The 14,208-nt window shown below is 35.7% G+C and overlaps 1 protein-coding gene across 2 annotated transcripts in view; it reads right to left on the bottom strand.

The window, feature by feature from the left end:
• Nucleotides 1-14,208, bottom strand: part of RNF24 (ring finger protein 24) — an 85,362-nt gene that overhangs the window by 20,830 nt on the left and 50,324 nt on the right. The gene's annotated exons all lie outside the window — the stretch shown is intronic.

The following is a 14,208-nucleotide window of genomic DNA, read 5'->3' as shown; positions in this document are numbered from 1 at the left end:
ACATGTATAGAGGCAAAAGTTTTCTCTTTTTTTTTTTTTTTTTTTTTGCAGTGCTGGGGATCAAACCCAGGACCTTGTGCATGCAAGGCAAGCACTCTACCGACTGAGCTATCTCCCCAGCCCCTGTGAGGCAAAAGTTTTCTAATGCTGGATTCCATTTGAAACAAGTATGACAGACATTCATTCATTGTACCACGTATTTACTATGTGCTTACTTACCTGGCACTATTCCAGAGACTAGAGGTCTTCAACTTGCATTCATTCATTAAGACATTTAATTGAAATAATGCCAGTGATCAATAAACACAAAAATGTTCAACCTCAAAGAAGTGCAAAAAGAAAAAAAGTCTTGAGATTTTTCAAACTCTTTAGCCTTTAACTTAATAACTCAACTCTGAAATTCATAATATTTATAATAGCAAAAAAAAAAAAAAAAAAAAAAAACCACAAAAAAAAAAAAAAAAAAAACTTAGACCTGGAGCAGTGGCTTATGTCTATAATACCAGTGAGGAATTTTAGAAGGCTAAGGCAGGAGCATCCCAAGTTGTAAGCCACCCTCAGCAATACAGCAGTGCCCTAAGCAACTTAACAAGATCATGTCTGAAAATAGAAAATATAAAGAACTGGGGATGTCACTCAGTGCTAAAGTGCCCCTGGGTTCAATCCCCAGTACCAAACAAACTGCAAAACAACAAATAACCACCCAAACAAAACAATACCCTGCTTAGATATCTCACAAAAAAGATGATCAAATAATTACATCATATGTTACTATATTATGGAGTCATGAAAACAGATGTTTTTAGTAAATTTTAATGTCAAGAGAAAAAGATGTGAGAAAATGAAACAAAAATTTCATATAAAATATGAAACCCATTTTGCAAATATAAATGTGTGTGTGTATATCTGTGCATTATGTGTATATAGGCAGAGAAAACCCTGAAAGTCAACATATAAAATGCTAACAGTGGCTTATGGTTTTATTCTCTTCTTTTTTAACACCTTTTATCAAGTCAGGCTCTGTTCTAATAATTTTACTAGCATTATTTTATTTAAATCCTCACATCAAACTTTTATGGATACTACAATTTCTTCCTGTTTTATACATAAGGAAATTAAAGCTCAGAGTATTTTGTCACACAGTCATACCTGGTCAACTATGTACAGGAGCTGGGGCCCCTCCAATTCCACAGCCAGGGCTTTTAGCCAACTCCAAAGTCAGTGTTCTTAGCCTATTTGCTTCACTGCCTTTCTTGTATTACTTTCATAACCAGAAAACAGCTAATGTTTTTTAAATATTAAAAAGGGGACTATTTCTGTTTTCTGTTTTGCTTGGTAATACTTAATGATCGCTATAAAGTTAAAATTTTATAAATGAAACCTGACTCATTTAGGTGATAAGCTTTAGTGATAAAGTGACTTATCACACCTCACTAGAACTTCCCTTGTTATTTTGATTCCTAATAGAAGTTAAGCCTGCTTATTAAGACCAAAGACTGATAACTGAATTATAACTATGACTACTACCAAAATCAGAACAGAACACAACCTTGCCAAGAAAATAAAACTTCCACTTTTTTTATGCATAGAAAATTTTAAAAATTATACACAGGTCTTTAGTGTTTTTGTTAGTTCTCAGAGGAATATTATATTTATGCTGTTGACACACTGAGATGGTGACTGGCTGTATCTGAAACCTAAGTCTTATCATTACTTAAAATTTCCAGTCTCTAATATCTCCCCTCCCCAAGAGGCATAGAAAGAAGTTTATTTAGGAAAGTAGATACATAGTCAAAGGAGAATGGGGCAATCTCAAGAGAGATGCTTTTGGGGTAAAGCAAGGAATATGCATTTTAGGGAGAATGCAGGCTATCTCCAGAAGGAGAGATAGTGACCTATTGGTATGGTTTGTTAATATTTATAAAGAGCTGGTGTTAGAAGCTGGACTAGAAGTGGAGCTAAGGTGGAACTACACAACTTTGTGTTATTTCTCTTGTGATTGTGTATATTCATTTTATAAGGAGCCCCATAAATTTTGTGCCAGTTTTTCTTGTGCTTGTGCATTTTCCTTATTTTACAAGGGAGGCCAAGGACATGTAGCTCAGAAGTTAGAACTGTTCCTGAGTGCTTTCTGCATCTCAATTGCTTATGGATGTTTCCTTTGAGACCTCTTTTTATCCCAAATTCCTATGTTGCCTCCCACCCCAGGCTTTGATCCCTTATTCTTAAGGGGTGCAGAAGGGGAAAAGTTCTGTCTTCTGTATCTATTTCAGGCTGATATGGGATGTTGTCCCTACCTTACCAGGGATCTGAGGTCTCTTCCTGCCTCATCTAATAGGGACAAAGAGAGATTGGTCTCATTGTTGGAATGTGTTAGAATCCTTGCCTTGTCATCCTCTTAATATGGAATTGTTGTAATCTGGAAGATACAAACTTTCTTAGGAGATTAAAAGGCAAGGGCTGATCAATAAGAGAAGAAGTATAGTTATGAGAGGTCCTAATAGTGATAATAGCTAGATGGGGCTAAGTAAGTAAGCTTTAATAGTTTTTATCTGTTTGTACATCTCAGGATATGAATTTGTTTAAAAGCATGGTCTGCCAGATCAGACAACTCAGGATAAATTTATGACTTTAGCAGTCTATTTTGAGAGTTATCAGATACTCATGTGTAAGACCTTTTCTCAATAACCTTTATCCACTTTTGGTAGGCCTGATACAAATGCATATCAAGTTACATTTAAAAGGACAAAAGCATTTTGTCCTTTGCTTATACTTTCCTGCCAGTTGTTTCATTAGGCCAAGTTGGTCAAAAATTGACCTTGTTCTTATCTACTAGTAAGGTCTTACCATACATGACTTCCCTTGGAAGCATCAGGGACATTTTCACTCTCCAACGACCCTCTTCTTTGCAGAATATACAAAGGTTTGTTTCTAGTTCTTGAGGGTCCTTAGAATCCCTAATTGGGAGGTTGGGTGACTCATCAGAATTGCAGGGCCCTTAGAAGGGTCCTGTCATTCCTGGGTCCTGGTTGACCTTATAGGCAAGGGCCAAAATATTGGCTTTTCTCCTTAGCTCTTTTACTTCCTTGAGTTTGGTCTTTGAACATTCAGCAGGCCAGTTCCACCAGTCTTACCATTAATGTCTATAATTTTTACAGTTACCCCATTTATTTAATTGGGATCAACACTAGTATTGGGAGTTAGCAGTATTTACTATTTGTCTTGTAGGTGATGGTTTATTATTTTTAACTCAGGTTGTTTAGTTAGAAGTAGTATTTATGCAAAACACTAATAAGCAATGGTTACAAAGTTTTCCAAGGTAAATACAAAGTGAAATTAACAAGACAAAAAACATTCAGTTTGTATAAGAGCTCTGAACCAAGGAACATAATTTTTATAACAACATTAATCTATCTTTGGTATACTCTTAGCTCCTATAAAAGTCCTAAATTTATCAACTCATTCACATATAAAATCCTTTGCCAGTTTCTTTTAAAACTTTTACAACCTTTAAATACCTTTTATAATTTAATTGAACCTTTAGTTTTTTATCATATCCTCATATCTTATACCAAAAAGTCAATAGCTGCAAAGAATCACTTTATCACATGGAATTTCTTCTCTGAGAACTGCCAAATGTAAATAATAGATACTAATTAGTTTTGAATCTTCGGCCATTTTTGCTTTAAGTGAGTTTTTACTCAAAACACACAATTTCCTTTTTCCTACACTCAGATCTTCTTAGGAAGGGGGATGTAGCTAAGGAGTATTTTACCAAATATATACAGCACATATGTTGTAGAGCTATAAGAAAATTACAGTTACACGAAACTTAGCTTTTAACTTTTACACTGTGGACAAGGGCACATTTGATGACCCTTGCTATGGTCAAGACTTGGGGGCTGGGGTTGTGGCTCAGTGGTAGAGTGCTTTCCCAGCATGTCTGAGGCACATGTGATTCTCAGCACCACATGTGAGTAAGTAAATAAAATAGGTCCATCAACAACTAATAAAAATACTTTTTTAAATGTTAAAAAAAAGAAAGATGACTGTACTTTAATCCCTAAGAAATCTCCCTTCTAGACAAACAGGGTTTGGTAAAATATCTTTCATCCTAGGAAATAAGAGCTTAAACATCTATGCAAGGTGTAAGTCTAGATGCTTGTTTCCATGATGTCACCAGCTAAATGTCATACTTGTCCCAACTATATCTCAACGATCTCATCTTTCAATAGGAAAATGCCTATCCTATTGTCTTCAAATGATCTTCAGGAGGACAAAATAATAGAAATTGAAGAGTCTAAAAACTCTAAGAGGGATGGACATTGTGGCACCACCTATAATCCCATTACTTGGGAGGTTGAGGGAGGAGGATTTCAAGTTCAAGGTCAGCCTCAGCAAATTAGTGAGACCCTGTCTCAAAATAAAATAAAATAAAAAGGGCTGAGGATATAGCTCAGTGATAAAGTACCCCTGGATTCAATCCTAGTACCAAAACCAAGCAAATAAACCCTCTAAGAGATAGACAAAAATATTGAGGTTTTAATATACGTGTGTGTGTGCATGCTTACACTTGTGGGAGGAAGTTACATATTAAATATAAGGAATAAATAACATAAAAGAAGTCTCAATAAAGACCAAGCCTCCGGAAAAGATTCTATCAAACCAAAGTGCCCCTTTCTCAGGGAGTTTGTCCACATGCACTGCTAAGCTTTGTGTCAAGGGGTCTGCTAACCTGACCTCCAGAGGCAGGAACTGGAAATCATATCCTGTCCAACAGAAGCCATCAATTTAGTTAGGTCAACTTGAAGTGAGGCCAGTGCAGTGCTGTGAGAATGATACCCTGTAGGGATGCTTGCCCTGGATGTACCACCAATGAACCCTTGCAGAATTCTGAACCGAGATACAAACATGAAACATTAGAGGTAGTGCTGTCATCAAAGAGAAGAGACATGTGCCTCAGTGATCCTGGGGGCTGGATGGTGTATGCTTATGAGTCCACACTACCTGGCAGAAAAAGAACTACATATTCATTATTCTAGTAATAATAATGAGGTCTTACGAATGTAAAAGTAATTGCTTCTTGTGGGAATGAAGAGGAGAAATGGAAGTTATAATGAATGTACTGCTAGATCTTGGCATTTCCAACTCATTTACATAAAAATCACTGTTTTCCCAATGTAATTCACAGGTTCTGCAATCTGTTGCCTTAATTTCAAACCACCTCATCAGTTTATAAAAACAAAACAAATAACAAAAAATATAAGCAATGGCAAGAAGATCTATTATTTTATCACCAATAGGACTTCTCACTAAAATGGTTTTAAGGCAGACTAGATGAGATTTGGATTCTTATGTAGACTGGAGTTTAAAACACTACCACAGCTAGATGAGCTGCAGCATCCTTTCTCAAGGCATGTTTGGTAGTCATATTCTTCTTAGGTTGGTTTCTATTCCTGGACAATACCACACCATTATCGTTCCCGGAAGTTAGTATTCTACTTTTATTTAAAAAATGCTTAGAAAGAGTGACTGACCAGTAACTATAATGCTGTATTTTACAATTTCCAGTTTACAAACCATAAAACCACATGTTTCTTTTTCTTATTTAAATATATTTTTAGTTGTTGATGGACCTTCATTTTATTTATTGATATGTGGTGCTGAGAATCAAACCCAGTGCTTCACACATGCTAGACAAGTGCTGTACCACTGAGCCACAACCCCAGCCCCCATTATCTGTTTCTTATAAATAAAAAGTATTCAAGAAAAAACTACTTTAGGCTTTCTTAATCTTTTTTAAAAAACAGATATAAGCCAGGCACTGTGGCACATACCTGTAAGCCCAGCAACTCGGAAGGCTAAGGCAGGAGTATCTAAATTTTAAGGGCAGCCTCAGGAAACTTAGTGAGATCCTGTCTCAAAATAAGAAATAAAAAGGGCTGGGGGTGTAGGTCAGTTGTAGAGTATGATGGGGTTCAGTCTGCCATACAAATAAAAAAGTTAATATATGATTTAATAAAAATGCATCCATGGCTGGGTATGATGATGCATGCCTATAATTATAGCTACTAAGGAAATAAAAAATAAAAAAATAAATCCTAAAATTAACCATCTTAAAGTCAATAAACAAGTGGGGTTTAAGACATTCATAATGTTATGCAACCACCAGCTCTACAGGGGTTCAAAACGTTTTCCTTATTCCAAGTATAATAAAACTCTACCTATCAAGCAGTTACTCCTTATATACTCTCTCCCCCTACCCCTGGTATCCACCAATGTGCTTTCTGATTCTACAGATTTGGCCACTGTGGATAATTTGTATACATGAAATCATAAATTATAGGACTTTTACATCTGATTTCTTTCACTTACCATAATATGAGATCTGTCCGCATTGTAGCATGTATTAATTTTACTTCATTTTATTTTTATGGCTGGAATGCCATTATTTCCTCACTTGTGACACACAATGTTTTATCTATTTATCAGCTAATGGACATTTGAGTTCTTTCAACCTTTAGCTATTATGAATAGTGCTATTAAGATTACTTATGCACAAGGATTTGTTTCAGTCTCTGTTTTCAATTCTTTTGGGTATATTCTTAGGAGTAGAATTGCTGAGTCATGCAGTAAATGGTTTAACTTTTTGAGGAAAAACTAAATTGTTTTTCACTGAAGCTATACCATTTTACATCATTACAATCATTACAGCAATGCATGAAGGTTCAAATGTCTTCACATCATCAACCTTTTTTTTTTTTTTATTTAATTGAGGAATTAAGCCCACAGCACTTAACCACTGAGCCACATCTCTAGCACCCGCCCCCCCGCCTTTTTTTAAAATGTTTTTAAATTTAGAGACAGGGTCTTGCTAAGTTCTTGGGGCCTTGCTAAGTTGCTGAGGCTAGCTTTGAACTCGTGATCCTCCTGCTTCAGCCTCCCCACGCCTGTGCTTTTTTTTTGTTTTTTTAATACTTATCTTCATGGATGTGAAGTGGTATATGTGCGCACGCGTGTGTGTGTGTGTGTGTGGTGCTGGGGATTGAACCAAGGGCCTAGTGGTTGTGAGGCACGTGTGTGTTTTGAGAGGGTCTTACTGTGTTGCCCAGGCTGGGTGTGAATTCAAGCTCTTCCAGCTCTAGCCTCTTGCCTAGTCATTGTGGTTTTGATTTTTGTTTCCCTAATGACTAATGATGTTGAACCTCTTTTCACATGCTTACTTTATTTGTACATCTTCTTTGGAGGGAGAATGGTGTTCAAGTCCTTCATCTATTTTAAAACTGAACTGTCTTTCTGTTGTTGAGTTTTAAGAATTCTTAACATATTCTGGACGCTAAGCCCTTTTCAGATACATGATTTGCAAATATTTTCTCCCATTTTGTAGGTTGTCTTTTTACTTTTTTGATAATGTCCTTTGATGCATAAAAAACTTAAATTTGATGAAATTTGATTTATCTTTTGTTCTTATCTTTGTTTTTTATCTTGATTCATCTCTTGTCACTTGTGCTTTTTGGTATTACATCTAAGAATCTATTGTCAAATATGAGGACATACAGATGTACTCCCATGTTTTCTAAGAATTTTAGTTCTTATATTTAGGTTTTATAAATAGCAAGCCTAAAATGTTACTTTTTTTGCCCTTGAAAAAACTTTTCACCATTAACTGAGTGTTGTGAATCACCCCTATAATTCCAGCTGCTCAGAAAGCTAAGGCAGGAGGATCACAAGTTTGAGGTTAGTTTATATAACTTAACAAGACCATGAGCAATTTAGTGAGACCTTGTCTCCAAAAAAAAAAAAAAGGGGGGGGGGGCTGGGGAATGTAGCTCAGTGGTACAGGGTACAGTGCCCCTGGGTTCAATCCCCAGGATCACTAAATAAATAAATAAACTCCCAACTTTTCATCAACCTTTTGCTTAGAATATGGTATGCCTTGGGGAATGTTCCATGTGTGCTCAAAAAAAGAGAAATGTATATTCTACAGTCATTAGGTAGTGTTCTATAAATGTGAGTCTGTTCAAGTTGGTGATAGTATTCAATTCTTATATGTGCTTGGTGATTTTCTGTCTCGTTTAAGTCATTACTGAGAGTGAGAAATTGAATTTCTCAACTATTATTGTTCAGTTGCCCCTCAATATCTGAGGGGGATTAGTTCCAAAATCCCACTCCAACCACTAATACCAAAATCTATGGATGCTTAAAATCTGTTATAAAACTGTAGTATTTAATATGACCTATGCACATCCTCCTATATACTTGAAATTACCTCTGGATTAATTGTAATACTGAATATAATGTAAATACTATGTAACCATTTTATTATAAAATGTCCCTCTTTATCTCCAGCAATTTTTTGTCTTAAAATTTATTTTGTTTGATAGCAGCAGTTATCTTATGCATACTGTTTTTAAGATATCTTTTTCCAAATGATGGAACTTGAAAACATTATGTTAAGTGAAATAAGCCAAACTCAGAAAAATCAAGGGTCGTTATGTTTTCTATGTGGAAGCTAGAGAGGAAAAAGGAAAAGAAAATTGGGGAGTGAATTTCATGAAAACTGAAGATCAGTAGAGGAAAAGGATCAGGGGGAAGGAGGTGGAAGGGAAAGAGAAAATACTGGAAAATGATACTGGTCAATCAAATCATATTATTATACTGTGTGCATGTATGAATATATAATAAATCCCACTATTATGTACAACTATAATGTACCAATAAAAATACGGGAAAAAAGATTTAAAAATAAAGGAAAAAAAGATATCTTTTTTCCACAATCTTATGTCTTAGAATCTAAACTATGTCTCTTGTAGGCAATACAGAGATGGACCTTAATTTTAAAAAAACATCTAGTCTGTCAATCTCTGCCTCTTAACTGGAGTATAATACATTCAATGTTCCCATGGCTATGGCTGGATTTATGTGCCACTTTACTATTTGTTTTCTAGATGTCTCATGTTCTTTTTCTGACCTCTTACTAAGTAGGTATTTTCTAGTGTACCATTTTATTTTTTGAATTTTAAAACATTTTTTCTTAAATAAAATTTTATTAAGGTAATTATAGATTCATAGGTAGTTCTATGAAATAACAGAGATACTTTGTGTATCCAGTTTCCCACCATGGCTATAATTTGCCATATAATATCACAACTATACATTAGTTATATGTAACTATAATATCATATTACAAACACTATGGACATTGACAGAACTCACCAATCTTATTCAGATTTCTCCACTTGTTTGTACTAATTTGTGCTATGTCTATATCTATCATAATAAGATCCTGAACAGTGCCCACACCATGAGGATCCCTAGTGTTATCCTTTAATAACCACACACTTCTACCCTTCACCTTTACTTTCATTTTTAATTTCAATTTATTTTTATTGTAAACAAATGGGATACATGTTGTTTCTGTTTGTTCTGGAATAACAGCATACCATTTGCATATTCATACATTTACATAGAGTAATGATGTTTGATTCATTCCGTTATTTTTTCCTCCCCCCCCCACCCTTCCCACCTCTCTTTTCCCTCTATACAGTCGCTCCTTCCTCCATTCTTGCCCCCCTCCGACCTCCCATTATGTGTCATCATCCCCTTATCAGTGAGATCATTCGTCTTTTGGATTTTTGAGATTGGCTTATCTCACTTAGCATGATATTCTCCAATTTCATCCATTTGCCTGCAAATGCCATAATTTTATTATTCTTTATAGCTGAGTAATATTCCATTGTATATATATACCACAGTTTCTTTATCCATTCATCAACTGAAGGGCATCTAGGTTGGTTCCACAGTCTGGCTATTGTGAATTGAGCTGCTATGAACATTGATGTGGCTGTATCTCTGTAGTATGCTGATTTTAAGTCCTTTGGGTATAGGCCGAGGAGTGGGATAGATGGGTCAAATGGAGGGTCCATTCCAAGTTTTCTAAGGAATCTCCACACTGCTTTCCAGAGTGGCTGCACTAATTTGCAACCCCACCAGCAATGTATGAGTGTACCCCTTTCCCCACATCCTCGCCAACACCTATTGTTGCTTGTGTTCTTGATAATCGCCATTCTAATTGGGGTGAGATGGAATCTTAGGGTAGTTTTGATTTGCATTTCTCTTATTACTAGAGATGTTGAGCATTTTTTCATATATCTGTTGATTGCTTGTACATCTTCTGTGAAGTGTCTGTTCATTTCCTTAGCCCATTTGTTGATTGGGTTATTTGTATTCTTCGTGTAGAGTTTTTTGAGTTCTTTATATATTCTGGAAATTAGTGCTCAATCTGAAGTATGAGTGGCAAAGATATTTTCCGACTCTGTAGGCTCTCTCTTCGCATTGCTGATAGTTTCCTTTGCTGAGAGAAAGCTATGAAGTTTGAATCTGTCCCAGTTATTGATTCTTGCTTTTATTTCTTGTGCTATGGGAGTCCTGTTAAGGAAGTCTGATCCTAAGCCAACAAGGTGAAGATTTGGACCTACTTTTTCTTCTATAAGATGGAGGGTCTCTGGTCTGATTCCAAGGTCCTTGATCCATTGTGAGTTGATTTTTGTGCAGGGTGAGAGATAGGGGTTTAGTTTCATTCAGTTGCATATGGATTTCCAGTTTTCCCAGCACCATTTGTTGAAGAGGCTATCTTTTCTCCATTGCATATTTTTGGCACCTTTGTCTAGTATTAGAAAATTGTATTTATTTGGGTTTGTGTCCATGTCCTCTATTCTGTACCACTGATCTACCTGTCTATTTTGGTGCCAATACCATGCTGTTTTTGTTACTATTGCTTTGTAGTATAGTTGACGTTCTGGTATTGCGATACCCCGTTTCATTCTTCCTGCTAAGGATTGTTTTAGCTATTCTGGGTTTCTTATTCTTCTAGATGAATTTCATGATTGCTTGCTCTATTTCTCTAAGGTACATCATTGGGATTTTAATTGGAATTGCATTGAATCTGCATAGCACTTTTGGTAGTATGGCCATTTTGACAATATTAATTCTTCCTATCCAAGAACATGGGAGATCTTTCCATCTTCTAAGGTCTTCCTTAATTTCTTTCTTCAATGTTTTGTAGATTTCATTGTAGAGATCTTTTACCTCTTTGGTTAGATTGATTTCCAAGTATTTTATTTTTTTTGAGGCTATTGCAAATGGGGTTGTTTTCCTCATTTCCCTTTCAGCTGTTTTGTCGCTTGCATATAAAAATGCTGTAGATTTATGCGTGTTGATTTTATAGCCTGCTATTTTGCTGAATTCATTGATGAGGTCTAGAAGTTTTCTGGAGGAGGATTTTGGATCCTCTAAATATAGAATCATGTCATCCGTAAATAGTGACAGCTTAAGTTCCTCTTTTCCTATTGTATCCCTTTAATTTCTTTGGTCTGCCTAATTGCTCTGGCTAGAGTTTCGAGGACAATGTTGAATAGAAGTGGTAAAAGAGGACATCCCTGTCTTGTTCCCGTTTCTAAAGGGAATGGTTTCAGTTTTTCCTCCATTAAGAATGATGTTGGTCATGGGCTTAACATAAATAACCTTTACAATGTTCAGGTATGTTCCTACTATCCCTATTTTTTCTAGTGTTTTAAGCATGAAGGGGTGTTGTATTTTGTTGAACGCTTTTTCTGTGTCAATTGAAATAACCATATGATTCTTATCCTTAAGTCTATTGACATGATGGATTACGTTTATTGATTTACGAATGTTGAACCATCCTTGCATTCCAGGGATGAACCCCACTTGATTGTGGTGCACAATTTTCTTAATATGTTTTTGGATACAGTTTGCCAATATTTTATTAAGGATCTCTGCAACTATATTCATCAAGGATATTGGTCTAAAATTTTCTTTCCTTGATGTGTCTTTTCCTGGTTTGGGTATGAAGGTGATATTAGCTTCATAGAATGAGTTCGGTAGGGTACCCTCCTTTTCTATTTCCTGGAATACTTTGAGAAGTATTGGAATGAGTTCTTCTTTGAAGGTCTTGTAGAACTCAGCTGAGAATCTGTCTGGTCCTGGGCTTTTCTTGGATTGTAGATTTTTAATGGCTTCTTCTATTTCATTGCTTGATACTGATCTGTTTAAATTGTGTATGTCCTCCTGGTTCAGTTTGGGAGGAGCGTATGTCTCTAGAAATTTGTCAATGTCTTCGGTACTTTCTATTTTGTTGGAATACAGATTTTCAAAGTAGCTTCTCATTATGTTCTGTAACTCAGTGGTGTTTGTTGTGATATTTCCTTTTGCATCAGGTATTTTAGTAATTTGAGTGTTCTCCCTCCTCTTAGTGTGGCCAAGGGTTTGTCGATTTTGTTTACTTTCTCAAAGAACCAACTTTTTGTTTTGTCAATCTTTTGAATAGTTTCTTTTGTTTCAATTTCATTGATTTCAGCTCTGATTTTAATTATTTCCTGTCTTCTACTACTTTTGCTGTTATTCTGTTTTCTAGGGCTTTGAGCTGTAATGTTAGGTCATTTAGTTATTGACTTTTCATTGTTTTCTTGGAATGCGCTCCATGCAATGAATTTTCCTCTTAGTACCGCCTTCATAGTGTCCCAGAGATTTGGATATGTTGTATCGTCGTTCTCATTGACCTCTAAGAATTTTTTAATCTCCTCCCTGATGTTTTCTGTTATCCATGTTTCATTCAATAGCATATTATTTAGTCTCCAGATGTTGGAGTAATTTCTCTTTTTTATTTTGTTATTGATTTCTACTCTCAGTCCATTATGATCTGAGAGAACACAAAGCAGTATCTCTATTTTTCTGCATTTCCTAAGGGCTGCTTTGTGGCATAACATGTGGTCTATTTTCGAGAAGGTTCCATGTGCTGCTGAGAAGAAAGTGAATCCGCTTGTTGATGGATGGAATATTATATATATGTCTATTAAGTCTAGGTTATTGATTGTGTTATTGAGTTCTATGGTTTCTTTGGTTGGATTTTGTTTGGAAGATCTATCTAGTGGTGACAGCGGTGCGTTAAAGTCACCCAGAATTATTGTGTTGTGGTCTATGTGATTCCTGAAATTGAGAAGGATTTGTTTGATGTACAGGGATACGCCATTGTTTGGGGCATAAATATTTACTATCGTTATGTCTTCCTGATTATGGTTCCCTTAAGCAGTATGAAATGTCATTCTTTATCCCTTCTGACTAACTTGGGCTTGAAGTCCACTTTATGTGATATAAGGATGGAAACCTCCGCTTTTTTACTGAGTCCATGTGTGTGGTAGGTTTTTCCCATCCTTTCACCTTTAGTCTGTGGATGTCTTTCTATGAGATGAGTCTCTTGCAGGCAGCATATTGTTGGGTCTTTCTTTTTAATCCATTCTGCCAGTCTATGTCTTTGGATTGATGAGTTTAGTCCATTAAAATGTTCAGGGTTATTATTGAGATATGATTTGTATTCCCAGTCATTTGGCTTATTTTTGGTTTTTAAATTGGCTTGGTTTCTCCTTTGAGTGGTTTTTCTCTAAGGTAGTTCCTCCCTTTGCCGACCTACATTGTTGTTTTTCATTTCCTCCTCATGGAATATTTGTTGAGAACATTCTGTAGTGCAGGCTTTCTATTTGTAAATTAACTTTTGTTTTTCATGAAAGGATTTTATTTCATCTTCAAATCTGAAGGTTAGTTTTGCTGGGTATAGGATTCTTGGTTGGCAACCATGTTCTTTCAGAGCTTGAAATACGTTGTTCCAGGCCCTTCTAGCTTTTAGAGTCTGAGTTTAGAAATCGGTTGCTATCCGTACTGGTCTCCCCCTATATGTAATCTGATGCTTTTCTCTCATGGCCTTCAAAATCCTATCTTTATTTTGAATGTTAGGCATTTTCATTATAATGTGCCTTGATGTGGATCTGTTGTGATTTTGTGCATTTGGTGTTCTGTAAGCCTCTTGCATTTGATTTTCCATTTCATTCTTCAGGTTTGGGAAATTTTCTGATATTATTTCATTGAATAGGTTGTTCATTCCTTTGGTTTGTATCTCTGTGCCTTCCTCAATCCCAATAATTCTTAAATTTGGTCTTTTCATGATGTCCCATAGTTCTTGGAGATTCTGTTCATGATTTCTTACCATCTTCTCCATTTGGGCAACTTTATTTTCAAGATTCAATATTTTGTCTTCATTGTCTGAGATTCTGTCTTCTAAGTGGTATAGTCTTTTGGTGATGCTGTCCATTGAGTTTTTCATTGGTTTATTGTCTCCTTCATTTCAAGGGTTTCCGT

Source organism: Sciurus vulgaris (assembly GCF_902686455.1).
Source record: "Sciurus vulgaris genome assembly, chromosome: 2".
Taxonomy (NCBI): domain Eukaryota; kingdom Metazoa; phylum Chordata; class Mammalia; order Rodentia; family Sciuridae; genus Sciurus; species Sciurus vulgaris.
This window is presented reverse-complemented; position numbering and strand designations above follow the sequence as displayed.